The sequence below is a fragment of the Neodiprion pinetum genome, chromosome 6, assembly GCF_021155775.2.
Source record: "Neodiprion pinetum isolate iyNeoPine1 chromosome 6, iyNeoPine1.2, whole genome shotgun sequence".
NCBI classification, from domain to species: domain Eukaryota; kingdom Metazoa; phylum Arthropoda; class Insecta; order Hymenoptera; family Diprionidae; genus Neodiprion; species Neodiprion pinetum.
Genome location: NC_060237.1, coordinates 10,572,401 through 10,579,250, shown reverse-complemented (window position 1 = coordinate 10,579,250; position 6,850 = coordinate 10,572,401).

Here is a 6,850-nt window from a genome sequence, read left to right as displayed (position 1 = left end):
ACCCCCCACCCTCTCGCGCCCACCCGCCCTCCCACCCTCCCTCCCTCCCTCCCTCCCTCACGCCCACCCGCCCTCCCTCCCCCCCTCCCGCCGCCCGCCCCTCCCCACCCCTTTCCTTCCCTTCCCTTCCCCTCCCCTTCCCTCCCCTTCCCTTCCCTTCCCTTCCCGGCCCGTCCCTTCCCCCTCCCCCCTCCTCTCCCCCCCCCCCCCCCCCCCCCCCCCCCACCTCCTCTGAGGAGAGGAGAGGTCCTCTCCCACGGCCCACCCCGCCTCCTCCTCGTCCACCTCGTCCTCCTCCTCGTCCACCTGGTCCTCCTCCTCGTCCAGCTGGTCCTCCTCCTCGTCCACCTCCGACCACCTCGGGTAATACCTGGAATAGTAATGAATATTTTTAGTATAGGAACACATCAAAAATATTGTGTAAGGATTAATGTAAATAATCAATTAATTAATAATGTAATAAATTGTACAAGATTATTCATAGCTACTGAATATGTGCTTGCACGAAAAATGAATTGAAATGATTTATTGTAAACGTGACAAGTTTGTAATATTTCAGATGAAATATAATTACAATTGCCATCAAATATTATAAAAGTGTTTTACTCACCCAGCACAAATCCTCGTCCTCCTCGTCCTCCTCCTTGTCCATCTCCGACCACCTTCAACCACCTCAGGTTATACCTTGAATAGTAATAAATATTTTCAGTATAAGAACACATCGAAAATATTGTGTATGGATTAATATAATTGAGTAATTGATTAAATAATTAATTAATAATATAATAAATTGTATAAGATTATTCATAGCTACTGAATATGTGCTTGCACGAAAAATGAATTGAAATAATTTATTGTAAACGTGACAAGTTTGTAATATTTCAGATGAAATATAATTACAATTGCCATTAAATATTATAGGAATATTAATTAATGAATTAATAATATAATAAATTGTATAAGATTATTCATAGCTACTGAATATGTGCTTGCACGAAAAATGAATTGAAATAATTTATTGTAAACGTGACAAGTTTGTAATATTTCAGATGAAATATAATTACAATTGCCATTAAATATTATAGGAATATTAATTAATTAATTGATAATATAATAAATTGTATAAGATTATTCATAGCTACTGAATATGTGCTTGCACGAAAAATGAATTGAAATAATTTATTGTAAACGTGAAAGTTTGTAATATTTCGGATAAAATATAATTACAATTGCCATGAAATATTATAAAAGTGTTTTACTCACCGAGCACAAGTCCTCGTCCCCCTCCTCCTGAATCACCGAGATTACCCGCAACCACCCCTAACTACCTCCAACGAAAACCGCCAACCACCTCGAGTTATACCTCGAATACTAATAAATATTTTCAGCGTGAGAAAAAATCAAAAATAATGTGTAAGGTTTGATATGAATTTTTTATCGACATATTTTACCAAAAAGATTATGAGAAGATAGTAAAGTTATAGAAATTTTATTAGCGCACCGACAGCTACTGAATTTGGGCGTGCGCGAAAAACGAATTGAAATAATTTATTGTAAACATGAACCAGGAACCACGGAGCGCTTATCCTGGAAGTCGAGAAATTTTATTAGCGGACTGACAGCTACCGAATTTGGGGTTGCGCGAAAAACGAATTGAAATAATTTATTGTAAACATGAACGAGGAACCACGGAGCGCTTATCCTGGAAGTCGAGAAATTTTGATAGCGGACTGACAGCTACCGAATTTGGGGTTGCGCGAAAAACGAATTTGAATAATTTATTGCAAACACGAACGAGGAACCACGGAGCGCTTATCCTGGAAGTCGAGAAATTTTGTTAGCGGACTGACAGCTACCGAATTTGGGGTTGCGCGAAAAACGAATTGAAATAATTTATTGTAAACACGAACCAGGAACCACGGAGCGCTTATCCTGGAAGTCGAGAAATTTTGTTAGCGGACTGACAGCTACCGAATTTGGGGTTGCGCGAAAAACGAATTTGAATAATTTATTGCAAACACGAACGAGGAACCACGGAGCGCTTATCCTGGAAGTCGAGAAATTTTGATAGCGGACTGACAGCTACCGAATTTGGGGTTGCGCGAAAAACGAATTTGAATAATTTATTGCAAACACGAACGAGGAACCACGGAGCGCTTATCCTGGAAGTCGAGAAATTTTGTTAGCGGACTGACAGCTACCGAATTTGGGGTTGCGCGAAAAACGAATTTAAATAATTTATTGTAAACACGAACGAGGAACCACGGAGTGCTTATCCTGGAAGTCGAGTTTCACCGCGTAGCGGACCCGAAGCGCGGGATCCGGGAGGTTGAGAACCCGGTACTCGAAATACGTAGCGGACCCGAAACGCGGGATCCGGGAGGTTGAGAACCCGGTACTCGAAATTTGCGGAGCGCGACTCTCATCCGTCCGCTCTACTGCGCGGTTGTCTCCAGACTGAGGAATTCGGCTAGCTGATTTCAGATCGGTAACGTCACTTTCTGAACATCCGACATCCAAACTTTAGTTTCGACCTTTAATACTATGTATGATGATGTACGATGTACGATGTATGATGTATGATGTATGATGTATGATGTATGATGATATGATATGATGTATAATGATTTTAGTTTTCACGTTTCATACAAGAAATACGCACTTTATCTCTCCTGCCGATTCCAGACTCAAGCGGCCAGGCCCTTCGATGGTCAGCCGTTGACTGAAGATATATTTTTCAGTGAACGGGTCAGCTAATAACGCTGCCGTTCTGCGACAGTTGGATGATGAAAAATTTCGCTCGTATCTTTCAAATGTGTGTTAAAATACACTCGAAGTGTTGAGAAGCTTCGTTCTTTCTCTCTCTATCACCTTTTCAGGTCTTTAAACCACTACGCAGCGTTAAATACCGTCTCATATACGAAGCATCCATTTCATCTCGTTCAAAATTAGCGCATCCGTGATGTATTACAGTTACTCTGAATTTTTTTCCATCCGAATACTTTTCGAAAAACGATTCTGCTCCTCCACCCAACGCAGATACTTCACTTGCGACCAGCTAAAACAGCGTTTCGATTCTATGCCTATGAAAATTCAAGATCGAGAGAGCGAATGAAAAGTTGTTGGAATAATTATGAATACTAATGTTATGGAATACATCGAGCGCGCGTCGAATAGAATCCCATTTCGAAATGAATAATTCTTCTCTTTTCGTATCATAGCTAATCTAGTAATATAGGTAAATAGGATGGTTGGAGGTGTTCGGAAATGGTAGGACATTTCAAAAGTTAAAGTCGACGATGATCCGGTGCATCAATTTTATCGTTACAGATTTTCTTTTCCCATGAGGCATAGAGTATTCAACAACGATAATGCAGTCCTTAAAATTCATCATTCATCTCTGTCCGGAAAGCTAATTCGCAAGGCGTGGTATTCTAGATATGTCAAAACTAAGCTAGCGGCACGTGTTTGCATTGTTAGAAAAATACCCGTACTCTACATACACTGTTTCTAATCTTTTGCTACATTTGGTTTAATCCCCATGCTTCCACAGCACGAATAGTCGGAAATGTTTTTGATTATCCATAATAAAATAAAAGAAGTAACAAAGCTTAAATTTATTGTTAAAGCTCTAATGAATACATCAAACTGCGGTCGAATTCATTTATTATTTGTACATGACCTTTGTATATTTGATAAATTATTCCTAAATACATTGAAACATATGTATTTATAATGAAATATCATGCAATGGACTGTGTTAACTATAAACTATAATTTCTATCAAACAGCTGCTTTTATGTCAACAGGGCTTTGAGACTCAGTTAAGTTGGATCTCGATTTTTGCCATTGTATGTAGGACATTGGGTTACGAGAACAAATGCGAATTACGAAGAACTCCGCATTAGAGATAAGGATATTTTAGTTCAAGTATACCCATACACAGAAATCCGTATGTGAATATACTACAACCTCTGTGTTTATTGTAAAAGTCTAGTTTTAAATATGTGCATATATGTATATACACGTGCATAAGTATACATATAAATATATACACATACATGTACATAAATAATTGCCAAGAAATTAGAAACACTCACAACTTGTCGCAAATAGAGTAAAACGTAAGGTTAATAATATACAAATTACACAAACGCACCATTAAAACATGGCAAGGGTAATCCTAGTGCAGTGATTGTACAAACTGAAGAAATATACATTTACATATACATCATATAAATTAATAGTCTAGAAAAGAGTATTTAGAGAGCTTATCTAATTCCGATCGTATCACAATAGATCATTAACATAATCAATATACGGTTAAAGCTGTATTAGCTACATTCACTATTAGAGATAATATTTTTTATCCATTTTTACAGTTATTCAATTTCTTGTACAACAATTTTTCAAACTTCACCGCAAAATGCCCAACGAGTTCTGGTAGTGCAAATACGAGTCCAATTACCTTACAGATGGCATTACATTGATTTTTGCCTTCTCGCGTCGAGTTATAAATACAGATAAATCTCAATGAGAGCTCATTTCTATAAGATTTATTGCAGTGCTGTATTCGTAGCTATACCTGTTATTCTATATTATATACTGTCCTAAATTTTAAACACACAGCACAACAATGGCTGAAAGCACAATGGCAAGAAGAGAGGAGCAATTTGCATTTTAATAAATCTTTTCTTCTTTATACGTAGCACAGCGATGTCACGTCGGAGGATATGTACTAGTGGATCACTAGGTGGGGCACAGAACTGAAACATAATTATGTTGAAAATCTTCAAAGTCTCTTACAGAAAGTACGTACGTTGCCAGATCTTATATACCAACAATGAATATTCATGGATGCTATATTCATAAATACTTACAAAAGTAAGCTAATATTTTACCCGCAATTGCTTATTACTGATAACTTGATATGATAATATTCCCTCCCCGCCCCACCCCGCATACATCTACTTCTACTCCTACTACTCCTACTTCCTGATCCTACTCCTACTCTAATGAATATGATAAAAATGTTATACTCACAGTGTACAAGTCCTCGTCATCCTCGTCCTCTTCCTCGCTCACCTCGATCACCCGGAACCACCGCGAACTACCTCGGGTTATACCTTGAATAGTAATGAATATTTTTAGTATAAGAACACATCAAAAATATTGTTCAAGGATTGATATAATTAATTAATTAATTAATAATATAATCAATTTTATTAGCGCATTTGAAGCTACTGAACATGTGCTTGCGCGAAAAATGAATTGAAATAATTTATTGTAAACGTGACAAGTTTGTAATATTTCGGATGAAATATTATTACAATTGCCATCAAATATTATAAAAATGTTTTACTCACCGAGCACAAATCCTCGTCCTCCTCGTCCACCTTGTTCTCCTCGTCGTCCTCGTCCTCCTCCTCGTCCACCTCCAACCACCTCCAACAACCACCGGCAACCATTTCGGGTTATACCTGAAATGGTTATAAATATTTTCAGTATAAGAACACATCAAAAATATTGTGTAAAGATTAGTATAATTAATTAATTATTAAATAATATAATAAATTTAATTATCGCATTTATAGCTACTAAATATGTGCTTCCGCGAAAAATGAATTGAAATAATTTATTGTAAACGTGACAAGTTTGTAATATTTCGGATGAAATATTATTACAATTGCCATCAAATATTATAAAAATGTTTTACTCACCGAGCACAAATCCTCGTCCTCCTCGTCCACCTTGTTCTCCTCGTCTTCCTCGTTCCCCTCCTCGTCCACTTCAAACCACCGCCAACCACCTCCAACAACCACCGATAACCACCTCGAGTTATACCTCGGAAGTCGAGTTTCACCAGGTAGCGGACCTGAAGCGCAGAAACTACGGAGCGCTTGTCCCGGAAGTCTAGTTTCACGACGTAGCGGACCTGGAGCTCAGAAACTACGGAGCGCTTGTCCTGGAAGTCGAGTTCCACCAGGTAGCGGACCTGGAGCTCAGAAACTACGTAGCGCTTGTCCCGGCAGTCGAGTTTCACCAGAAAGCGGACCCGGAGCGCAGGATCCAAGAGGCTGAGAACCCGGCACTCGAAATCTGCGGAGCGCGATTCTCATCCGTCCTCTCTACTGCGCGGTTGTTTCCAGACTGAGGAATCCGGCTAGCTGAATTTAGGTTGATGACGTCAAGAGAAAAAAAAATTGTGTGACGTACTTTCTGAACATCCGAACATCCAAACTCTGGTTTCGAACTTTCATACTATGTATGATGTGTGATGTATGATGTCTCGTGATGTAAGATGTGTGATGTATGATGATATTTCATGATGTATAATGATACTAGTTTTCACATTTCACAATCAGACAAGAAATACGCACTTTATCTTTCCTGCCAATCCCAGATTCAAGCGGCTAGGGCCTTCGATGGACAGCCGTTGACTGTAGTTATATTCTTCAGTGAACGGGTCGGCTAATAACGCTGCCGTTCTGCGACAGTTAGATGATAAAAATTACTGCTCGTACCTTTCAAATGTGTGTTAAATTACACACAAAGTTTTAAGAAGCTTTGTTCTTTCTCTCCCTATGAAAAAAAAATCTACAACAATCACCTTTTTAGGCCTTTTAATCAGGACACTGCGTTAAATACCGTCTCATATACGAAATATCTATTCAATCTTAATCAAAATTAGCGCATCTGTGATGTATTACAGTTACTCCAAATTTCTTTCCATCCGAACGCTCTTCGAAAAACAATTCTGCTTCTCTACCCAACGTAGATACTTTACTTGCGACTAGCTAAAATAGCGTTTGGATTCTATGCCTACGAAAATTCAAGATCGAGAGAGCAA